The sequence below is a fragment of the Lepus europaeus genome, chromosome 9 (genome assembly GCF_033115175.1).
Source record: "Lepus europaeus isolate LE1 chromosome 9, mLepTim1.pri, whole genome shotgun sequence".
NCBI lineage: Eukaryota > Metazoa > Chordata > Mammalia > Lagomorpha > Leporidae > Lepus > Lepus europaeus.
In genome coordinates this window covers 120,231,173-120,243,805 of record NC_084835.1, presented here as the reverse complement: position 1 = coordinate 120,243,805, position 12,633 = coordinate 120,231,173, and positions in this window count along the sequence as shown.

The window sequence follows — 12,633 nt, the reverse complement described above, 5'->3', positions numbered from 1 at the left end:
CCAAGGATGAACGTCAGAGCTGGAGATAAGAGGTTCTCCTGTCTCCCAACATAGAATCCTTGTCACTGTGACGCTGAAAGTCTTGTCCTCCTGAGGAGGAAGGAGCTGGTAAGAGTGGGAGTCTCTCCACACAAATGTTGTTCTCTCGCTCTCTTTTAATTTTCATTTATTTATATTATCTTTTTTTGTTTTTCTTGGCATAAAGAGACAGATATTTATTTTCTCTTTTACTTGAAAGGCTGAGAGAGACAGGGAGGTAGGGGAGAGAGCGAGATCTATCCATTGGTTCACAAATGCACACAACACCAGGGCTGGGCCAAGTCAAAGCCAGGAGTCACTAACTGAATCCAGGTCTTCCACATGGGTAGCATGGACCCAAGTTCTTCAGCTGACACCTGCTCCCTCCAGACATGCATTAGCAGGAAACTGGAATCCTGAGCAGAGCAAGGGCTCAAAACCGAGCGCTCCAACACGGGATGCAGATGTTCCAAGCAGCACCTTAAACACTGCACAAAATGCTCACCCTTGCTGTTCCCTATAATAGGAAACCCTGGAGTTTTCTTCTTCCATGGGAGGCCATCAGGAAAGCACTAAAAAGGGCACAGGCTTGCTGCCTCGGGCTGCTCTATAAAGTCTGTGCACGGTTTTCTCTCATGCTTGCAGAATTCATTACAAATGTGCAAGGAATGAGGGAAAGATAATTGGGGAATGAGTGAGAAATTAGACTTGGGCATTAAACAGCCTTAGGCTGAATCCACTGTGCCTGTGAGACTGCGAGAAAATTAATTAGGCTCTTTAAGTCGGTTTCCTCATCTGTAAAATGTGAACTCCCCGGGGCTCTTGCTGTAAACTCCGTAGGCTCTTGCCTCCTTCTCACACTCTGATACCTACACCAGTGTCTGCTCAATGACTATATTTGAATGAGTGAATAGAAATGCCAAATAAATTGCCTGCAAACTAGAAATTGCACAGACTATAAATATATATCATCACTTTATTATTATTAATGAATAATAGCAGCAAGAATGCAAAAAGGGGCTAGAATGTTTCTTGCTACACCTAGTGAGCATAATGCTGGCAGTTTGTGTCTGGTGAGTATGGCCTTTGATTGAAGGAGGTGTCTTTCTATTCCTCTTTTACTAATGGATTTATTTTAACCAATAATATATATTGCACTTCATTAAATCTCATTTAATACTAAAAATAGAAATTTTCCTCTTTAAAACGTTCTTAAACCTCTATCATCATTGTGTTCCTATACTAAATCTCACATATTCAAGATGTCATCTAATGGATATGTTGCAATGTAGTGCTACATTTGACTTAATAGAAGTATATTTGATGGCTTTGCATCTACTTTTAAACATGGATTCCGAATTCTTTTCTCACTAAGATTTGTTAGCTATCCTATCAGGATTATTCATCAACAAATTGTGAAGCCTTTGGTATTTTTCAAGGGAAGAAAGAAAGTAGGCTTGGCTTCATCCAGTCGCTAGGGCAGAGTATGGGAAGTGTCACCTTTGAACAGAGATTTCATCCACTTTGATTTGGTTTCTAAGACTTCCATGTAACAAGTAAATTTTATGTGATAAATCACTGAAAGTGTTACACCTACAGCTCTTTTCTGTATTACCACATTTGGGAAAAACATTTTCTTTCTGAAAATTTGCTCTGTGTTAGAACAAAACGTGGAGGGATAAATTCATGTAAATGGAATTAAAAGATGAGTCTACTGTATTAAAAGCTTTTGTTGAAATCAAAACAGATATTTTCATAATATTCGTTTTATACGAACTTTGAGAAGGTCCTTCATAATTTGCAGCATATTTCTAGCATATATATATGTGAGTTAGATATAGAAGCCAACAGATATCTATTGAGTCATTATTGAGTGCAAGAAAATTAATACAGCATATAAATCAGGAAACCAACATAAAAGTAAAATTTCCTCCATTGTCACAGATCTTGCCTTTTTATCCAAAGTTAATTACTCTAAGATTGTACTGCAAGGCAGAAATTGATGCATGTTACAAAAGCAAGTTTAGTGAAATTAATTGACAATATTGAGCAAACTATTGAAAAGATGGCCAAAAGGAAGAAGAAATATTTCAGGAAATTTTGATTAAATCCAAGAGGATAAAAATTTAGATGCAGTCGGACAGACTTGGACAAATGTTGGGAGTTAGTTGGGAACAGGCTTGTGTTGGGGGGTGATGGGATGCAGAAAGAAGGGCTGGGGATTTTGAATTCTAAGGCTTTAAGGCACTGATGAGAATGACAAAAGTACTCAATAGAATTGAGACTAAGGAGTAAATCTCAGAATTTCTCATGCAAAGATAATGCAATTTAATGTACAATTGCTTCTACGGGGGATTAATTATGACAGAATGCAACAGAGATATTAAGAATTCCCTTCTTGGAATTCAGGCAAAACAACACCAACAGGGAGAGCAGATTCTCTGTTTAAATGAGTCAGAACTGACACTTACAAAATCACTTGATTAGCACAATGCAATAATAATCGGTCAGTTCAATTAAGCATGTTGGAGTAACTTTACTTTTTTCTATTAACAGGGGCTTAAAATTGAATACAGAGTGTATCCATCACAATAATAACAAAAAAAGTCTTCCTTCTTGGTTTATATAAAGGGTTTTTCAGTATATATGTCTTTACTTTGGTATCTTGGGCATTTTAAAATAACAAAAACATATACATGGAAAGTAAATTAACATCTCATGTATTAATCAAAAAGAAAATATACTCAATTTTTGAAAGAACATCTAATTCTTGCTTAATTATGCTAGTTTATGTTTCCTTGAAAAGCAAGAAAGAACAAACGTGTAATTTGTACCCAGCATCTGACCTTTAATAAGTGCCTATTTGGTTCTCACATGTACCACCTAATGGACTATTGCACAAGCATTATGAGACATGAAATTCTGACACCCACATTCCTTCTGCTGCATGGCCAAAGAAAAATCTGAGTTTTTTTTTCCTTAATCACTAAACTAAGTATTACGTATTTCTGAAAGTATTTGGAAACTGTTTTGCATTTCAATCTCAGTATCTTGCTGGGAAACTTCTCATTACTACACCTCTGTATTAACCTTTCACTCAGATGGTCCATACCAAACTTCCATACAAGATTTGAATGTACCAATAGATAAAAGACACAGTAACTGGAAGATTGATGCATAGTCCCTCTCTTGTTGGATTGTATAATTAATACATTGTTAAGTTCTTTGCAAACTTTAGCCTGGAGAATTTTACACGTGCATGAATTGTCTAAACTGACTACCAATGTCAATGTTTTAGCAACATTTTTCAGAGTGGGTCCAGGGGATTCTTAGGGAGTCTGTGAGATATTTTCAAGGGTGCATGAGGTAAAAGCTCATAGTAGCTTACAGATCTTTAGCTGGTTATTATACCCACAAGTTTCCATATATACCTGGACATTGTTTTAGTGGACAATGACATGTTGTATCCCAAGAGAGCAAGTGCAGAAGCTGACATAAATCTCCAGCTAACCTCATCAAGTCAGACGTTAATCATATCTGAAAAACACATGAAACAATGTGAATTTTCTTGCTAATTTCTTTGTTTTGGTTAGTGTAGCTATTTCTCAGAAAATACATTATTTTTATTCATATATGATTTCTAGATACTGTTTTATCTATGCTCTCCTAAAGGAAAAGAAAAAAGAACAAAATGGAAAAAAAGATAGTAACTGGTTTATGCTGTTTATTCCATTTTATTTTTTCATAAAATGTTAGTTATTAATCAATCACTAACTACTTATCTTGAGGATGGTGATATTAGCAGAACCCAACCTGTAGATTATTAGTCATATCAAGTGTGTCCGTGTACCTTAGATCTTAGAAAAGTGCCTGCTACAAATTAAAGAGTCGCATCATTTCTATTAATAGTTGTTGTAATCACTATCACCTCTTGAACACCCAATTTACTTACCTATGTATTCACTTATTGTTAACATTGTTTCTTAGTGATGGTAAGTAAAATTTGTTCCATTTAATACAATTCTGATCACCTGCTATTTCAATAGACATAAGGAGACGTTAAATTGGCTAAACATGAGGGTATTTATGTGAAGAAGAATTATTTTAACTAGAATAATCTGAGTAGTGAGTACTTATAACAGGCAAAATAACATGCAAATCTCTAGAAAATAATTTAAAGAATTAGTCTTTCAGTAAATGCCTAATCCATATTTGTTTATAGAGTAAATTAAATATAATCATATTCTCAAAGGGACTTCATATTTGTTCTGGAAAACATCATGTCCTCAGCCACCTGTCTGTGCTGGTCATTGCTGCCCCAGTCACAGTTGTGCACTCATAGGTCCTGGCCTAGGCTGTCCTCTCGATATTCTGGCTCTGCATTTCGATTGTGCCTGAGTGAGGTGCCTGGAGAGCAGCTCAGCCATGCTGCCACACACAACATCCAGCAATGGTTGAGTTAGCTCTCATGGGTCCACTCAGGGGGGTGCCCACCTGCTTGAGCCCCATTAGGGATTACCCAACAGGACATGGAGGATGGACTGTCTCTCCCTCTAGGCCCCATAATTCTCCATCTCCTGATGGCTGCCCACAGTGTTTGTCCCTGGTTCTGCATTTTGTTGAAATTAAGCTAAGGAAATTCCAGAGAAATCATGTATGTTAAAATACCCCAAACAGTAAAAATAATATTTTATTAAGGCTAAGTCCAGAAAATCGAATTCCAGCATCCAAAGAGGAAGAGCTGGGTTTCACATGGGGAGTCTGCAGTATTTTTTCAATTTGGATGACCACTATGAAACTACCCTTCATTTCTGGGGATAAGCCAACAGACTGAAAGGGTCAGTGATAGTTACAAAGCAGACCACGATCCAACAATCTCATACCTTCCACCTAGAAGCTGGAATTCCTAAAATCATCACTGTTCAGCTGGCATAGATAAAATTTTCTAGAACTTTCATTTCATATCCATGGTTGGTGGTATTTTTTTTGTGCTATCTTAAATTCTTTTTTTTAATTTAATGACAAAATAGTTTAACACTATAGAAAATAGCATAAAATAGCATGAAAGAGTTTTGAGGCCAATGTATATGTTCATGATCTTGATTATGGAAATGTTTTAGCACCTGTGTTCATATGTCAAAATGTATTATTCTGTATATTTTATAGATATATATTGTGTATATATTAAATAAGTTCATTAACATCAACTTTTAAGGATGCCATTTTTAAAAAGATTAAATTGAGATGTTCTTTAAAAATACAAAGAAAAAAGCAAATGATATGGAAGGAACTAGGGGTCTTCAAAAAGTTTGTAAAAATTCATATAATGAAAAAATACGCATGGATTTCACAATTTTTTCAACCAAAATAAGATTATTTTTAAATTTAATTTTCCATAAAATTTATGAGTTGCTTTTGTAATAGACACTGATATTTTGATATTTTCACATCAGTTTCAAATGAATTTTAACAAATGTAATATGTTTTGAACTATGAAACTCCCAATACATTGAGAATAGCCACAGACATAGCTGAAGCTGCATCTCCCTAAATACTTTTTGCTTTCATCACTTTCAGTGTCTTACTCCTGAAGCTGATGTCATTCCAGTGCATATTTATAACATTATGCATATAAATGTACCCATAATTAGTAAATATTTTTACAAATTACAAAAATTATGTTTGCTTATTTACTCCATAAATTTATAGCACATGCTTCCTCTGTATCAGGCATTATCCTAAGTAATTGGTACATGTCAATACACAATCAGGAAAAATTCCAGCTCTTGTCAAACTTATTTTCAAACAAATGAGACATCTACTAATCTAGGCTGATTGAGATTCCAGCATCATGGAAATTTATACAGTGAAAAGAGCCAACAGTTTTATGGCCAAGACTGAAGCAGGCTGTTAGAGGAAGCCACAATAGGAGAAAAACTCTCCTTCTGGCAAAATTCAGAGTAAGGCTGTTGTCTGTGCTTCAGAGTCTGTTGTTACCTGTTGGTAACTGGCATTAACTCGAGAGAGAACACACACTTCACAGGAGCTAAGTGAAAGATCCTTGTAGCTAGGTCTAGAAACAGAAATGCTACAGAAAGTCTTGGATTTGGACATAAGAAACACAAGTGCCTAAGAAACTAGATGTAAGGTTTTGGGTAATTTTTTTCTTTTTTTTCCAACTTTTATTGAAAAAATATAAATTTCCAAAGTAAAACTTTCTCCCCCTAACCTTCCTCCCACCTACAACCATCCCATCTCCCACTCCCTCTCCCATCCCATTCTTCACCAAGATTCATTTTCAATTATCTTTATATACAGAAGATCAACTTAGTATATACTAAGTAAAGATTTCAACAGACTGCAACTGGGTCATTTTTTCAAACAGCTTTAATTTGTCTGTGGTAATAAATGTGTGAGTGCATGAAAACAAACACATGTACACACACAGAGACACACACAAGTACTCATTACCACAAAGCTTTTGATTGATCTCCTTCTTGTTTTATAATTGGATAAGCCACAATTGATTGATTATTTTTATTACAAAATTTTTCAACTCTCTCCAGGGCAAAAATATCTGAATGCCAGGAAAGCGAAAAAAAAAAAAAATAGACTTGCTGAAGATAATGGACTGTGCAATATATACAAAGGACATTTAGAAGAAAGGTAGATTAATTTATTAAAATACATGGCAACATTTTAAGTTTCTACCTATCATAATTTAGAATTTACATGCTTGTAATTGAAATGGGAGTAAGTTTGGTGAAGACAGCTTGCTGTAGGGCTGGCGTTGCAGCATAGCGGGTAAAACTTCCACCTGCAACTCTGGTCTCCAATATGGGCTGCTCCACTTCCAATCTGGCTCTCTGCTAATGTGCCTAGAAAGATGGCAGATCATGGCCCAAGTACTGGGGCTCCTGCTTTTATGCGGGAGACCCCAGGAGCTCCTGATTCCTGGCTTCAGACTGGTCCACTCCTGGCCATTGCAGCCAATTGAGGAATGAACCAGTGGATGAAAGACCTCTCCCTCTCTGTCTCTCTGTCTCTGTGTCTGTCTGTCTGTCTGTCTCTCTCTCTCTCTCTCTTTCTGTAACTCTGCCTTTAAACTAAACAAAGTAGATCTTTTTTTTTAAAGATGAAAAGATAACTTACTATTTTCTGTTTTGTTGAAGCAATGATATGAGACCTAACAATAGATCTGAACAAGCAGTGCACAAAGCGCTGAGCATCAAAGCGCTTCATTGTGATCAGCTGATGCTTAGGGAATGCCTAATGTTGGAACAAAGAGCAGTGTGCTTTGGTTTGCAGATGACTGTCCCAGATTGCAGATTCCGGGGCCCCCCAAGGGAGTAAATTCTCCATTTGCCTTTCCAGTCTGGGATTTTGTGGGTTTTTTCACAGCTGCTTAAATCTCTGTAAACCTCACTGAAAAATGCACATGGAATCACAGAGTCAAATAATTAGGCTGAGAATTAAAATGAATGATTCTCTTCCTTTTAAAAAAATTAACTGAAAAGTAAACCCAAGTATCAGGCTCCACTTCTCCTGAGAGTCTGGTGCATTGAAGAATTAGGTTCCAACTTAAAAACCATATTTGTGTGAAAGAGGAAAACAACAGGCAAGAACAATGCAAATCTTAGTAAAATATATCAGTGCCTGATGTTGATAGAAATAACAACCATTCAACATTAAACTGCTTGCTGAACCCTTTTTGTAGCAATTTCGAAATCTAAAGCAAGTTTTAAATGCAGTAGGATGAATAGGAACAAATCCAAGAGATGATATTATGAATTATGTAAGTACATCTGGGATGCTGCATCCACCTGTCGGCAGTCATTTCTGTACATTTTATGCATGCCTTTCTTTAAGGATTTGCACAGCACATTTATATCCGCACATGTTCTCATTAAGGACAGAAGTTTGAAATCTTAGTTAGCTTAAATCATATTTGTAGATTTGAATAATCAAATAAATGTACTACCTCATGGTAGGTTTATGATATCAGGACACTTTGGAATTTATTAAAAGACTAACTGATTTGATAGTAGCATCTATGTTTTATATAGAAAAATTAAATTAAGAATTTAAATAGTGGCATAATAAAACTTGAATTGGCATGGAGTAAAATCTGAATTGAGTTCCATATTCTCTATACACTGATGATACAAGTGTTGTCATTTTACTCTTCAGCTACCTACATATGTCTTTCAACCACTTATTTTGTAGTCAATATTGAACAGGTATATTGGCCGGCACCGTGGCTCAACAGGCTAATCCTCCGCCTTGCGGCGCCGGCACACCGGGTTCTAGTCCCGGTCAGGGCACCGATCCTGTCCCGGTTGCCCCTCTTCCAGGCCAGCTCTCTGCTGTGGCCAGGGAGTGCAGTGGAGGATAGCCCAAGTGTTTGGGCCCTGCACCCCATGGGAGACCAGGATAAGCACCTGGCTCCTGCCATCGGAACAGCGCGGTGCGCCGGCCGCAGCGCGCTACCGCGGCAGCCATTGGAGGGTGAACCAACGGCAAAAGGAAGACCTTTCTCTCTGTCTCTCTCTCTCACTGTCCACTCTGCCTGTCAAAAATAAAAAAAAAAAAAAAAAGAACAGGTATATTGCATGCATCAAGGATTTTACACAAATTTGGAGACCCAAGCATTTTGTTTATCAATGTTTCCAAGAAAAAATAAAACCAAAAGAATAAATAAGGAGGCAGGTACCAATGCCAGCGCATTTGGTAAAGTGATAAGTATAACTACACAACCGATCAAAAAGATAGAGTATGTGTCAAAGAGATTTCACAAATAAGACCAGTGTAAGCAAATAATGAAGGATAGAATTAAAAGGGAGAGTATGATCCTGCGGGGGAAGCAGGACATACAGCAGACTCATAGAATGGCAAACGCCCAAAACAGCACTCCTGCTTCAGAATCAACCCTTGGGACATTAGGATCTGGTTAAAAGGTCCATGAGAGGCTCACAGGCATGGAAAGCCATGTCACGGTGGCAAAAAACAATCTAAATGAAAGATCCTGGTGAACAAGACCCCAGCAGAAGGAACAGGCCATCAAGGAGAGAGGCGCCTTTCTCTGAAGGGAGGAAGGAACCTCCACTGTGACACGGCCTTGACTAAACAAGTTCAGAGTCGGTGAACTCAAGGGGCTTCCATAGCCTAGACAGCTCATAGCAAGAGTCTCGGATGATTGCTGACGTCATAAATAAGAGTGCCAATTAAATCAACAACGGGAGTCACTGGGTACATGCTCCCCATGTAGGATCTCTGTCCTTAATGTGTTTTACTATGAAACTTAAAAACAACACTACTAGTCGAACAATACCCTATACCTTGTGCGGTTGTGTGAGTGCAGCCTGTTGAAATCCTTGCTTAGTATATACTAAGTTGATCTTCTGTATATGAAGGTAATTGAAAATGAAACTCGATGAAGGGCAGGATGGGAGAGGGAGTGGGAAAGGGGAGGGCCATGGGAGGGAGGGAGGTTGTGGGGGGGAGAAGCCACAACAATACAAAAGTTGCACTTTGTAAATTCACATTTAGTAAATTAAAAAAAAAACTATATAACAAACAAAAAAAGAAAAAAAAAGAACTTAATACTTTACCCTTTTAGTATTTTTTATGTTCTACTTAACTATTGGTTGAACTCTGTAATTAATACACAATTATTCTTAGGTGTTTAATTAATGCTATAACTAGTACTCAAATAGTATTTTACACTTTGTGTTTCTGTGTGGGTGCAAGCTGTTGAAATCTTTACTTAATATATGCTAAATTGATCTTCTGTATGTAAAGATGATTGAAAATTAATCTTGATGTGAATGGAAGAGGAAAGGGGATGGGAGAGGGGAGTGTTTTGGGTGGGAAGGAAGTTATCGGGGGGGGGAAGCTATTGTTATCCATAAGCTGTACTTCGGAAATTTATGTTCATTAAATAAAATTAAAAAAAAGAATCCTAAAACAAAACAAACAAAAAAAGAATAAATAAAAATTAAAACAGTTAACTTACAATCAAAATCTAAATGTGAATTGCATCCACAAAAAGTAGGTTACCATTTTATTATTTTAAACTAATTACTTTTAAAATTCACTCATTATTATGTATATTGCATGGTTTTATGTCAATTGACATCACTGCTTCACTCAAAAATTTTACATAGAAGTACTGTCATTGGTGAATATTCTCATCATCATATTGACTTACCCATCAACCCAAATGATGGAGTCAAGCTCATTTAGTTTGGAATCTGTAGGGAGCTGTATGATGGCTTTCCAAATAAGTCTGCATTCTAGCCTCAGACTCTGTGAATATATCACTTATATGGTGAGAAATACCTTGCAGGTATGATTATATCCTGAGAGAGGGAGACTACCTTGGACTATGTGTGAGATCTTGAGGTACTCCAAAGAGCCCTGTGAGAGAGACAGTGAGGTTTGAGTCAGGTGAAGATGTGTGGTGGTATAATGCTGGCTTTGATGATAGGGGTAGGAGCCAGGAGCCAAGTAACGCAGGATCCTCTGCAGGCTGCAGAGGCAAGGAGGCATGGGCTTCCTCAGAACCCCCAGACGGAACGAGCCTGGTTGACACCTGAACTTTAGTTCACTAAGACTTTTTTTTTTTTTTTTAAGATTTATTTGAAAGAGAGTTACAGAGAGAGGTGGAGACAGAAAGAGAGGTCTTCCATCCGCTGGATCACTCCCCAGATGGCCACAACGCCCGGAGCTGAGCCAATCCGAAGCCAGGAGCCAGGAGCTTCTTCCGGGTCTCCCATGGGGGTGCAGGGGCCTAAGTAGCATCTTCTACTGCTTCCCAGGCCACAACAGAGAGCTGGATCAGGAGTGGGGCAGTCGGGACTTGAGCTGGCGTCTATATGGGATGCCAACACTGCAGGGCGTGGCCTTACTGGCTATGCCACAGTGCCAGCCCCAATTTGTGGTGATTTGTTACAACAGCAATAGTTCATATAATTGGCATGATGAAGTTCCCACCACACTTGTCATAACCCATCTTCTCCTATTGGTTTCCCAACAGATTCTGATTGGGCTCTTCTGTTATTTTCTAGGCGTGTCTGCTCGTTACACTCATCATGAACTGTCTGCACTGGAAGTACTTTACACATAATTAGGATAAATACTCATGTCCTCATCAAAGCAAGATGACTTTCAGTTTATTTAATGAAATGATTGTACTACTCATATCCATGATAAAAATGAAATTTTGAAACAACCATTCCTTGCCTGCTGCTTTTCACTAAACAGAAAAATATCACTTTATTTTGCCTTAAGAGGGACGAGATGTTTTATATCGCACAACCTCATCTGGTAGCTAGATTTCATGAGACTATCCACATTGTTCAGGGCTGTCAGGTATCCCAACAGTTTTGCTTAACCAGGGAAAGACAAGACATCGAAATGTTCTTCCTGAAAATACTGCTGGCATGGGAAGTGATTCCTTGTTAGATTAAATCAGTGATTGTTTTCTCCAGCACAGATTCTCAAAAAGAAAAGAATACATAGTCAAAACCACATAATTTATAATTATTAAATAAAAGTTGAAAAAATTTATTTGTATTTAAAAAAATAACATGATGTAGAAAATAATAAAGCAAAAAAAAAAATAAAAGTGGGCTAAATCTATAGCTGCTACGTGGGAATAATAAAAATTCTTTGAAGAACTTTTTCTTCTGGTACTTGAAACAGTTACTTGATTTGGCAAAGAATCTGCTAGCATCATTAATAAACAAATGAAATTCTAAAAAAAAACAAACGAAAAAAAACAAATTAATGAACCATTGAAAGGTCTTGTAGCCAAATCTTCTAATAAAGTTGTGAAATTAATCAGAGGTAAAATCCGCATTCATCATTCTTTGTGAAGGAGTTTTGGAGGATGATCTTAAATAATAATAAATAAAAAATAGGTATCAAGAAACATTACTTAACATATTTTTACTTTTTTTTTTTTTAATTTTTGACAGGCAGAGTGGACAGTGAGAAAGAGACAGAGAGAAAGGTCTTCCTTTTGCCGTTGGTTCACCCTCCAATGGCTGCCGCGGCGCACCGCACTGATCCGATGGCAGGAGCCAGGTGCTTATCCTGGTCTCCCATGGGGTGCAGGGCCCAAGCACTTGGGCCATCCTCCACTGCACTCCCGGGCCACAGCAGAGAGCTGGCCTGGAAGAGGGGCAACCGGGACAGGATCGGTGCCCCGACCGGGACTAGAACCCAGTGTGCCGGCGCAGCAAGGCGGAGGATTAGCCTAGTGAGCCGTGGCACTGGCCAACATATTTTTACTTTAAAATAATCATTTGTGATAGTCAAATGAAGAATAAGGTTGGGGTTCAGATACACTTATTGTGTGAGGGGTGGTGCATCTTTTTTTTTTTTAACTTTTATTTAGTAGATGTAAATTTCCAAAGTACAGTTTGTGGATTACAATGGCTTTCTCCCCCCCATAACTTCCCTCCCACCTGCAACCCTCCCCTTTCCTGCTCCCTCTTCCATTCCATTCACATCAAGATTCATTTTCAATTATCTTTATATAAAGAAGATCAATTTAGAATATATTAAGTAAAGATTTCATCAGTTTGCCCACACACAGAACACAAAGTA